Source organism: Triticum dicoccoides, chromosome 7A (assembly GCF_002162155.2).
Source record: "Triticum dicoccoides isolate Atlit2015 ecotype Zavitan chromosome 7A, WEW_v2.0, whole genome shotgun sequence".
NCBI lineage: Eukaryota > Viridiplantae > Streptophyta > Magnoliopsida > Poales > Poaceae > Triticum > Triticum dicoccoides.
The window spans coordinates 92,593,679-92,606,299 of record NC_041392.1 but is presented as its reverse complement, the minus strand read 5'-3'; the positions used below and the strand labels follow the sequence as shown (position 1 = coordinate 92,606,299).

The 12,621-nt window shown below is 45.1% G+C and overlaps 1 long non-coding RNA gene and 1 pseudogene across 1 annotated transcript; one reads left to right on the top strand and one right to left on the bottom strand.

The window, feature by feature from the left end:
• Positions 1 to 1,310: 1,310 nt before the first annotated feature.
• Positions 1,311 to 3,736, top strand: LOC119331362 (annotated as a pseudogene).
• Positions 3,737 to 5,577: 1,841 nt separating this feature from the next.
• Positions 5,578 to 6,490, bottom strand: LOC119331363. The gene is made up of 2 exons (XR_005160478.1): positions 6,334 to 6,490; positions 5,578 to 5,924 (listed from the first exon to the last, which is right to left on the bottom strand). It is a non-coding gene; the product is annotated as an uncharacterized LOC119331363 (long non-coding RNA).
• Positions 6,491 to 12,621: the final 6,131 nt, after the last annotated feature.

Below are 12,621 nucleotides of genomic sequence, written 5' to 3'. Positions count from 1 at the left end.
GTTTGTGCATGTATATTGTATAGTCCGGCCCACCTCCTAGTCATTGTATAGTTGAGGTTGTGGCCCACCTTGTACTCCATATATACGTGCGCTATGCACCGATCAATACATCGAGTTGCATTGCCAAAATATTCGTTTCCAACATAATCTTTTTCCTTCAGTAGAAAAAATATACAGTTGTGAAGCCCGTTATCATTGATGCCTTTTCTATAATCTAGTTTATTAACTTGTACACAGTATTAAAACTAAGTTTAAAACTACGAAGCAAAAGCCATTTATGAACATGGCTGAAACATGGCATATAAGTGCATGAGTATGCACGTGGTCCCATATGATAGCTAGACGATGCATCATGCACTTAAAAAACCTATTTCCATTTTAAAACATCTCTGTTTGTGTATATCACGTAGAAATCTCGAAATTATTTTGAGAGAGAGAGAGAGAGAGATGGAAGATAAGTGTGTAAAATTTATTGATTCCATGGGTTATTAATTTGTATCTCTATATATACATATAAAAATGTCATGTAGATATGTACACAATTGATTGGCCCGTGTATTGAATCTTTTTACCATGAAGTGTCATTAAATGACCTAAGCCAAGAAATCTGCCTATAGATGGAATTTCGTAAGTTGGATGTGGGAAGAATGGTCACCAAAATTAAGAGAAAAGATATGATTACCTTCGCTGGTAATGTGTGAATCATATATGTAGCCTAGTTATCGTGGGGAGATATTAAACAATTATTTGCAAATGTGTATGCAATAAAATTCCATTGATGTACGTGTCACTAGCAGCCAAAACAGAATTAGATCCTGTGTGCTTTGCATATTTGAGAGCGGCAGAAACCATGGTTTGGGTCTTGCACTCGAAGATGAGAACACATGTCATGCATGCGCACAAGATGCGTGTCCTATCTATCTACACCGAAATTGATCAATACTCAATAGGCCTGCGCGTGTTGTTTCTAGCAATCTTGAGTATATTTGGAGGCCGGTGGCAATTATTTGCATTGGCAAAATAAGAAAAGATTTTTTTTTCAAAGAAAGACACAATGTCAAGGTCAACTTAAAATAGTTTGGGATGTTCCTCATAGGGTCATAAGAATTAATTATCTTAACTATAGTTCAATCTACTTTAGTATGGACCGACAAACTATAAATGAGCCAAATTAATTAGCAAAAGTAGGACTGCACACAAGAGGGCTATAAATACACTATCTTACTCCCCAGTCTCCATCCACAAGCTATAACTCATCTTCATAGTTCATACTCCTCATAATTCTATAGCGTTCAACTACCCACTTTCTCATGGATCCAATAGTCAACCAGGGGTGGACCTCTTCCGAGGTAGAGGAGGCATGCTCACTCATTGCTATGCTCAACACCAACAAAATCATGTACGACAGTAACGATGACAAGAACAAGAAGCACAACTACATTGTGAATTCTCTCCATGCATTGTTCCCTTCAAAGACCATGAAACATGTAACAGATCTTTATATTGATCTCGCCGTGGAAATGCATATGACCCAGTGGAGGGAGGGGACCCATGTTACTAGTGGTAGCCCGCAAAACATTTTCACCTTTTGTGACCCTTTCAACGGTAACTATGAGCTACCGATGGAGGAGAATGGTGCTAGCAGCACACACGGTATCTACACCATGGGCGACCATGCGAATGAAAACTTCGGTGTACGAGAGGAGGCAACAATCATGGACAATAATGGATTGTCCTTTGGTTGTCCTATGGAGAATACGGGGATCATGGTGACGGGTTGTTGCCGCACATCAATGGGGTTTTTGGACCGACGAGGAACACAGGTTCGTCCATGGTTGTATGCTCTCCTTTGTCATGTAGTTTTAATTGTTGTTTGTTTTCAGTGAACATATACCAATTAAGAATGTTGTGCATATTTATTATGTGAGATCAGTAGCTTATGTTGGTCATGATATTGTACTTTACTAAATGTAAACTGGACACTGTCAATTTCCATTTACAGCATGGGCGGCCTTGTTAATGAAAACTTTGAGGCACAAGAGGATGAGGATACAACCATGGATGATAATGGATTTTCATTTCGTTGCGGACTGGAGGATACAAGAATCCGGAAGACGGAGGAGGCTCCGATGATGGTAGACAAGAACAAGATGGTGGTCTTGGAGAACAATACTTCCGTTGATCGACCAGTTGTTGCCGCACATCAACGAAAGTTTTGGACCAAAGAGGAACACAAGTTAGTCGATACCTATATTATTCCTTGTCATGTAGTTTTAGTTGTTCTTTATTTAAAATCAACATATGATAATTAAGCTCTGCGAATTAATTCTATGAGGCAGGTATGTTAAATTGATATTGCACTTTACTAAATGTATATCTGGACGTTTACAGTTTACATTTTTAATAAATACTAATCCCTGCAAATTAGATATTGATGAACTTTCTTTCTTACTTTACTTTTTGGCTAAAATTTTTTATGTGATTGGACCTTGATTAAAAATTAGAAAGGCAGTAAAATAGGCCATTAAATTCCGATATGGTACGTCTTGTCGCAATCAAACAGATCAATAACCTGTAATGATTGTCGTTTCACTACAGAAAAATAGAGGTATGATAATTTTGAATTTGTAATATGTTTTGGTTGTCTACAAAATGTTCATTCACTTATGGATTTCTGATATACATATATTCTATCCAGTACCCGTAAATAAACAAAAGTAAGCATGTGTTGTTGTAGTGGTTCGAACCTGTCAAATTGGTAGTTTGCTTCAATCTATATTAGTTGCTTCAGTAAAACAACTGCACAATTCATCTTTCAGTAAACAATTTAACCTAACAATTCTTTTGAACATTATGTTCACAGGTCATTTCTTTATGGGCTGGAAGTCTATGGCCATGGCGACTGGAAAAACATATCCAAGCACTTCGCCACCACTAAGACCCCTGTCCAAGTTTCAAGCCATGCACAAAAGTTTTTCAAGAGAATACAGAAAAAGGCATCGTCAGGGACAAAGCATTACAGCATCAATGATGTCAGGCTCCATGACAATGAGCTATTGGCAGCAAATAATAGTTCTGTCACCCGGCAAGCCCTTTCTTTCACCGGCCTCAACAATGACCCAAGCTTTAAGTTGCAGGCTCCGACGAGCTCGTTAACAGTCATGAACAACCAAGCTCAGTGCTCCCCTTCCATATATAATCAACAAGTGGGTCATCAGCCAATGTGGAGTGAGCAACAGATGATGGGTTCTGTTGCAGCTGTTATGGACGGGGAAGGAAACTATGTGCCAGATGGCCAACAAGGGTCAGCTTATTTTTATCTTGGCAATGTATGAACAAGATGTAGTAGATCGTAGGCTTGGGCCATGTTTGGAATACTAGCCAGGCATGTGTCCATGAATAAACGGACTGTCCTCCTAAAGATGGCAACAAGACATTATGGCCGGCATGTGTGTTTAATAAGTGAATAAATAGTTCTGTTTCCATATATAAAAAGTATTTCACCTTCGATAGTCTCATCATCTTAATAGTGTTTCTCATGCTAAAAAAAGTGTTTGCCATCTCCCTTATTTTGTAAGACTATATATTGTCGTTGTATTGCCATATGAAAGCGTACATGATGTCTCAATATGTGGCCCTGACTGTTGTATCATAATTTGCCTACATTACGAGGTTGTAATCACCCCATGAAAAAGCACAGGAATCTTAGCAAAAAATTAAAAATTGGTTGACTAAATCAAATAAGATTCAGTTGCTGAATTACTTGAAAATCAGACCTTCTACACGATAGTAAGATCCTACTATACTAACATTAGTTTATCTAAAGCATGCATGATGGCTCTTCCCGTTTTTCGTCCAAGAGACCCTAGTAATTAATATTGTATGGTGTTGCTGCGTTGCGGCAACGTAATGCCAATATAAAAATATGATGATAGAGTTGATATAAATTAAAATTAAGGATATCATATTTCACCGTCACTATAGTTCGCAGTTCGTCACTAGGGAGTCAAACAGAGAAACCAATCAGTTATAAAAACCTTACCCTCACCATCATTTTAAATCCCAACACTCTCCATAATATTAAATTTGTGTCTCTGAGAATGGAGGATGAGGAGATCAGGGGCACGATTGGCATTTATTGAGGTATTTTCATGTTACTTCTTCTTTTAGAGACCTAGGTTGGGACGTAGGCTTGGAAGATTATATATGAAATGGCAGAGACGGCCAAAAGAAGAAATTAGTAGATGAACATTTATCGGACTGGGTCATTTCATAAAGAAACATTGGATAGTGTTTTTCTTTCCTTAATTTGGCTACAGGAATTGATCCAGTCCCCCTGAAGTTCATTTGCACCATTGTAGATTGGACCGTTGGCTCATATCTATCGTATTTTCTCGCATTAACATGAGGATTTATGGTGAGTCTGTAATCAGTATACAAATAGATGGAGACATGGAAGGACATATTGGAAGTACGGACAGTTGAGAACAAAGAGTAGGAGGCTGAGATGGCGAAGTGGGAGATGCCGCTAGTCCAAAATGAGGTGGAGGTGCTATTGAAGCGATTCGGTCATCCATCAGCAATTCCACAAAAACGGGTGCTTCAGGCCAAGGAAGAAAGACGCACTCAATCATTTGTTATGTCCTTGTCGTTTTCCCTAATTAGGTCTTTTTTTTGGACTTTGCACTGTTTTTATGCGTGCAAGTTGCTTCTGTCATGTATAGTGCTTCAGAAAGTGTTTCGATATGAATTAATAGATATAGATTTACAGGTTTAGTTTTTATTTCTTTCTTACTGAACTATAGACTTGTTGTTGTCTACTGTTATCTACTAATTTCAGTTACTTCTTTTAAAAAGTGCCTCCTAGAGAGGTTGGGCGATGGGAGCTACTCGATCTTGATTAATGCATTGCTTTGGTCTCATCATTGTGATGTTGGTCGTTATGGGTGGAATCTCAACTCACCAGCCCTGGTCTATGCCGGCGGGAAGTTGAAATTCCCCATACCGCATCATGCCATGCCCTCTTCAGAGTCGCTCAAACGCTTAATCTTACCTCTAAAAGGGGAAAACTTGTATGCTAAAGAGAACATCTATAACGGCGCCTCCTTCCTTAATGTCAAGGCCTCAGGTGAAAGGGAGTTCACCAGTCACACGGGAAAGAGGCGGACACGTCCACCATTCAGAGATCAAGATTAGGAGGCTCAAGGCGTTCGCAACCAGGAGACCAAGAAAGGAAGGCGTCCAATAGACACATGACCGGGTATAAATACCCATGTGCTGGAACCAGAAGGGGCACCTTCTACTTCGACGGCCAAGACAACAGAAGTAAAGGCCTAGTTTAGACCTATATTAGATCCAATCTTAGACATAATAGAGCCTCTGTTGAAATTATAAAGCCCCTGATCCAGGCATAAAGGGCACAGTTCCTTGAACTAAGACTGATTCAGATGAACGCAGGTGAATAGCTTTCACATGTCAAAATGAGCTTGGGAAAGCTCATTCTAGATATAATAGTGCCGGATCTCGTGGACAAAAAATGCATCTGTACTTTGTGATGTTGTACGCAGAACATGCATGTGAACAACCCAACTTGAATATTGACGTGCATACTCAATCAAGTGAATCTCAATCAACCATAGCACAAACGTCCTCAGACAACTGTGTGGAGATCACTGAATTCAGTAGCAGTGGTCGGCCATGTATTAGCTACTCTATATAACTTTATTTGTATGTACTCAATTCCACATAAGAAAATTCTATTTCTGACATAATTTATCTTATGAGCTAAAAGAAAATAAATTTGGAAAAATTAATGTTAAAGGAAAGGAAAGCCCACGGGTACTTTGAGGCTGATGACACGGATGCTGTCCATGAGCTCCTGCATTTCTTCTCCGAGTCACTCAATGCGGAGAGCCCAGCTGCACCTACACCGTTAAATATGAACCATTGTTACTTCAGTGTATGTCCAAGCGCGCAGTCTGAACTTAAACATCAGAAATAGACTTGTGAAATCACAAGTTTGTAACTGAATATTGCACAAGGAAACTATCCTGCCATGTATATTCAACACCTGATTGATCTCAACAACGCCCAATTGGATCTCTAATTTTGCCAGCTAAGGATAATTAGCAAAGAAGTTGGAATTAAATCTTACCGGACTCAACTGAACCGCTATGACTTCAGAATGGACCATGAAATCGGTATGAGCGGTAATACTAAGATTCGGCTCCTAGCAGGTTCGAACCTCATCTTACTATTGTTGAACTGAACTCCAAGATCTCAAACAATTCCACAGGAAAATACAAGAAGGGGGACAGGTAAAAGCAGACCTACCATTGGGGGACGAGACCGAGACGGTGAGGCCGCACCGCCCGCTCGCGGTCCTCCCCCAGAGAACAGGGGCGCTGAGGACGGCGGCGCGGCAGTGGAGGAAGCCGGTCGTCGGCACGATCTTTCCCAAATCCAAGCTCGTGGTCGCGCTGCTGCTGCTGCTTCCGTTTTCTTGCGGCCTCTCTGCTTAACGTGTCTGAACGTCGCATCGATCTGCACCATAGGAATTCAATGGGCCTTGCAGTTCCAAAACGTCTATACTGGGCCGCACACTGTTAATCGTTTTTTTCCTTAAATATTGTTTTTATTAAATCACGAAACTATAAGCATGATCCCAGAAATTCCGGGAGCAACTAGTTAAGGAGCGCTCCTTCGGGAGCCTCGTAACAATGAGCGCCACTTGGCGCGCTCTCAGCCGCCCGCCCCATGTCGCGCTCTGGGCGCTTCCTTCAGATTTTGTTTTTTTATTTTTCCGCACACGTTTTCGGCTTTCTAAACGGTTTTCCCGGTTTTTCGACGTTTCAGTTTTCCACCTGTCTTCCTTAGTTTTCGAGCCAAAAAAAAATTCAAATGAATTTTTTTTGCATGAAAAAATGCATTTTTTTTCTTTCACGAGAGTCACGGTTTTGCTTCCACGAAAGGCACGATTGTGCTTTTGCGAAAGTCACGACCGTGCCTCTTGGAAACGGGAAAAAACACGTTTTTTGTTGTTTTCCTTACATAAGAGGCACAGTTTTGCTTCCGCGAGAGGCACGGTTGTGCTTTCGCGAGAGTCACAGCCGTGCCTATCGGAAACGAAAAAAACGCGTTTTCTATTTTTTTTTATTCCGTGAGAGGCACGGTTTTGCTTCAGCGAGAGGCACGGTTGTTCTTTCGTGAGAGTCACGACCGTGCCTCTCAGAAACGAAAAAAAACGCGTTTTCTGTTTTTTTCTTCCATCAGAGACACAATTTTGCTTCCGCGACAGGCACGGTTGTGTTTTCGCGAGTCACGGACGTGCCTCTCAGAAACGAAAAAAAACATTCTGTTTTTTTCTTTCACGAGAGGCATAGTTTTGCTTCCACGAGAGGCGTGGTTGTGCTTTCGCGAGAGTCACGGCCGTGCCTCTCGGAAACGAAAAAAAACGCGTTTTATGTTTTTTCCTTCCGCGAGAGGCACGGTTTTGCTTCCGCAAGAGGCACGGTTGTGCTTTCGCGAGAGGCAGGGGCGTGCCTCTTTCGGAAAGGGGGAAAACCCGTGCTCCCTGGTCGGTTTTTTCGTACGTTTTTTTTTGTGAAAAAAAAGTTCATCAAAATCTATCAACATGGGATCTAGTTTTGAAGACCTCGACGCGAGGAAACCAACGGTGAAACGGTTCAAGATTTGGACGTATGGTTTAAGAGATAAAACGTTTCGAATAAACGGATCTACGAAAAAAAATTAAAACTCCCAGGTTGCGTCAAGTGGCGCACATGCAGCGTGCCACTTGTCGCAACCTGGGAAGATGGGTGTGATATTTGTAACGAGTACTCTTCAACTAGAGATTTCGAGAAATTCCACTTCTAACACCCCGTGGCTGCCGCCAGGAACAAAATGGGTGACCCACGGGGACGACGTTGCTATCTGTAACAAAAACACAACTTTTAGTTGCCACAGAAAGGAAGTTCTTGGTGAATGTTCAATGACAGTTCTGAGTGACTCCACCTAGGACTTGTCCTGAAAAATGGCCTCAATTTAGCGAGCGAACTTCTACTGACACTTTTGAATCAATGAAATATCTAATTATCTATGTATGTTTCAAAGTGAAATGGTTCGGTTGTCCCGGAACGAAAAACGGATCCAAACTGTTGAAACTGGTTTTGTTCTGTGAGTATGAATAACCCCATGTGGCTCATTAGTACCAGAGGATAATCTTTGGAAGTACCATGCTTAGAGAAACTTACATAAAGGAATGGCTAGGGAGTGGATTTTCGAGGCCTTTGGCTTAGGATTTGTCCATGGAGTTCAAACCAATCTACTTCCTCTGAAACGCTCTTATATTTATTTACAGAGGGAGTACTTTTCTTGTGCCACTCTTCATAATATGGTTGCATATTCGATGTGAATCTTTAATTCACTAAAAGCCTAGAATATATATGTTAAGAACAAGATGTTGTCGGGCCCGTGGTACTGGGATACCTAGGCCCATCAACCTACGGCCTAGAGTGCGGCGCATATTGATGGCCCGCTAGCAAGTTTCACGAGGCGGGCATCCCGAGCGAGTCACGCAGCCCCACCGAGAGCCTCGCGAGGCGGCCGCCCAAGACAACCTCCCGAGGCCCCGTTCGAAGGCGGGCAGGTCAGGGGCTTCTCAGCCCGGTTGCGCGGTCCCGTGCCCAGCACCTGGGTGACGTGTGCAGCGATGAAGGACAGCAGGCGCCGCGCCAGCCGGCGCAGACGTGGAGCATTTCCTCTTTCGTGCTAAGGGAACAAGGCCAGCCACCAGTTCCCAAAGCAATCCCCATGTAATGCTCGGATAATTATGCTACAGTAATTCCATGCCAATGATGCCACTTCACCACAATTGTTGTTGTTAACCTCGCGATGATTCAATCATGTTTGAATTCAAAATTCTAAGTTAAGTCAAGCGGCAAAAGTAAATAAAAGAAAAGAAGAAAACAAGCACACAAAAAACAAGGGGAGAGGCCCCCGCTGTTGGTGTCAAAACCGGCGGATCTCGGGTAGGGGGTCCCGAACTATGCGTCTAAAGTCGATGGTAACAGGAGACAGGGGACATGATGTTTACGGGCCCTCTCTATGGAGGTAATACCCTACTTCCTGCTTGATTGATCTTGATGAATATGAGTATTACAAGAGTTGACCTACCATTAGATCGTAATGACTAAACCCTAAAAGTCTAGTCTGGCTATGATTATGAGGATTCGGCCTATCTACGGACCTAGCCCTCTAGTTTATATATACACGGGAGGGATCTAGGGTTACACAAGGTCGGTTATAGAGAAAGGAATCTTCATAGTTGGTTGCCAAGCTTGCCTTCCACGCAAGGAGAGTCCTATCCGGAACAGGTGGAGTCTTCGTTCTTTGTATCCTTATGGCCCATCAGTCCGGCACATATTCGATAGATCGGACACCCGAGGACCCCTTAGTTCAGGACTCCCTCAGTAGCCCCTGAACCAGGCTTCAATGACGATGTGTCCGGCGCACAGATTGTCTTCAGCATTGCAAGGCGGGTTCTACTTTCCGAATACTCTATGATATTCTTTGGATGAAACGAAGGTGTCCAGATCTGCAACACAAGTACCATACACAACTGCAAGGAATATATTATTTCACGAGTCCCATCTGCTAACAACTTTTGGCAAGATGACATCACATCTGTTCGGTCACTATATCGAACCATTTTTGTCCACCGTTCCGCGCTTCGAGATGCGGTTTCCGTTGGCACATCTTGTCAAAGTAGAGATCGTGTCCCCTTATTGCAGGGTTTTCATCAATGCGGGCGTGGGTAACCCAACCGTGCCTTTTACATAGCCCTTGGGATCAGGCGAGTTTTAGGGCGAGTGGGGAGGCATTCAATATTCACTGCCTTTATAAGGGGATAAGGATTCCCCCTTCTTCTCCCACGCCCTCTGTCTTCCTATGCCCTTCCACTCTTGAGCTCCAGTGCCCAACTTCCCATTTTCTTCCCACTCAAGCTAGCACTCAACCATGTCCGGATTCGTAGGTCAAGGCAAGTGGATGGTCTCCTCCGTCAAGGAGAAGGACATTACTGAGCTTCGGGCGGCCGGGTAGTTGGCGAAGGAAGTCGCCCGCCGTCTTCCAGCCCAGGGGCAAGTCGTCCCCACACCGAAGCCCAATGAGAGGGTGGTATTCATCCATCATTTCCTCCGCGAGCTAGGGGTTTCCACTCCACCCTTTCGTCCGCGGGCTGATGTACTATTACGGGATAAACTTCCATGATCTATCCCCGGACTCTTTCCTCAACATCTCGGCATTCATCGTCATGTGTGAGGCCTTCCTCCGCATTCAACCCCACTTCGGGCTGTGGCTCAAGGTCTTCAACGTGAAACCGAAGGTGGTGGATGGCCAGCACGCGGAGTGCGGAGGTGCCATGGTGAGTAAGCTGACCAATGTCTCCTGGCCAAAAGGCACTTTCGTGGAGACTGTCAAGGAATGGCAGAAACGATGGTTCTACATCACAGAACCCCGCGGCACAAACTGGGCCGCAACTGCCAAATTTAACTCCGGCGCTCCCATGCGACTCACCTCTTGGGTCGAGAAGAGCCTGAACTGGTGTTCGCCAGATGAGCTGATAGCGCTGCAAACGCGCATTCAAAGCATGGCGGACAAGGATGTCAAACTTGTCGATATAATCCAGGTGATGCTAGTTCGCTGGATTCTCCCGTGCCAAAGCCGAAGCCTCCCTCTATGGGACTTCAATCCAAAGAAGCACCATACCCTGAAGAGGCTCTTCGAAACCACTCATGAAGACACCTGGAAGTTGCTCTTCAAGGGCAACGAGACACCGCCGGCCACAGATTCGGACCCCGGGCACGACATTAACCACCTCGCCAACGAGGTATGCTAATTTTAATGCATCCCCTACTTGCTTGTTTCAAGGATGATATCTAAGCTTTTATTATCATTGCTTATTCAGGACTGGATGGAGAGGGCGAAGCGGATCCAGTGTCCGGCTCCGCTGCCTGAAGAACCACTCATCCCGCGTTTAGCGAAGATGCTGGTGCTGGCGCCCTATACGGCGCCGGCGAAGAAGGCCATGGGGAAGGCCAAGGGAGTCCGGAGTGGCCCCCACCGCAAGGGCGCTTCGGACGCGACGTCCGAAGACAAGACCCGCTCCTCCGTCGCCGAAGACGACGGCGATGAGGAGGAGGAGGAGAGTGATTCTCCCCTTGATGGGGGGGAGGAAGAAGAGGGCGGCCTCCACAATTCTGAAGGCAGAGGCGCCCAAGAAGGGGAAAGGCCCACTCGTGGGCAGCTCCGCATGGGACATCAACAACAGTCTGGTGCGACGCCCCCGCACTAAGCCTCGGGCTGCATCGTAAGCGCTAAGACTCATACATGCCCATAAATCTAACCTCTCCTCTTTGTTGTATTGACATGATTAATTATGCTATTGCAGTCCGGCCCATGACAGCTCCTAGTGATCCTCATCAAGAGGCTCGTTGGACTCAAAGGAGATGGCCAGCGAGACACCGTCGACCGATTACTCTCCCAAGGCCAAGGGAGATGTTGAGGTGCTATCCCGAAGGACCTTCCCAGGCTAGGGAGAGGTTCGGGAGACCTTCAAGGCGGCGCTGGAGGGTGATACCTCGGCCACCGGACACATGGTGGAACAAGCCCCCATGGAGACTGACGATGGGGGCCGTGCTCAATTCAGCCCCCCTCTGAGCACGGATCCGGAGACCCATACGACCATGGAGTCCGACAAGCAGCCTCGAGAGAAGGAAGCGCACCCGTCCCACCGGCGACCTCTGTCCAACCAGAGGCGTCAGATAATCTATTGGAAGCGCTACGAGGCGCTTCCATTGTGGAAGAACACCGTATCTTTATGGGTATGGTGATTGAGAAGGTTCAGTCCGTTAAGAGCGGACTGACCGAAGCCTGCAGCGGTCTGCTGACAAGTTTTGAGGTAAGTAGCATTAACCGAGAAAATCTCAGTATAAACAGTAGTCCCTGAGACACTGTCCGGTGCTCGGAAAGAGAAGCCGGATAGAGGATCAATGAAATTTCATAGGAAACTAACTAAAATGTGTCTGATGTGAATAAATAGGCTTCGCTGCTGGTCGTGACCTCTCGCACTGCCGAAGTCTCTGGACTAAAGTAGAGACTGGAGCGGGCCGAGGAGGAACTCGGCCAAGCGAGGAAGCAGCTGGAAGACCAGCAAGGTATGCAATGGCTCGCTATATATTCGGAAAGAGTAAATGATGTATACTGACCGTAGTGTCATTATATGTGTAGGGGAGACGACTGAGGTTGAGGCCCTGAAAAAGGCCCTGGCCAAAGCCGAGGGGAAAGCTGTCAAGGAGCAGGCCGCTCGCAAGAAGCTGAAGGCCCGGCTGAACGAGGTCCAGCAAGAGCTCCAGGAAGCGGTGAAGAAGTACGAGACCCTAGAGGACGATGTTTCGGCTCGAGAGACCGAACTCTCCAAGGCTCGTCAAAGAGCGGAAGCAGCCCGGGTTGAAGCCCAGGGTGCCCTCCAGGAGATCCAAGAGGCCAGGAAGATCACGGCGGGTAAGGCGTTTAGTATGCAAAGCAAGTATATGAAGAAGAAGTATTTCTTACTAACCCGGA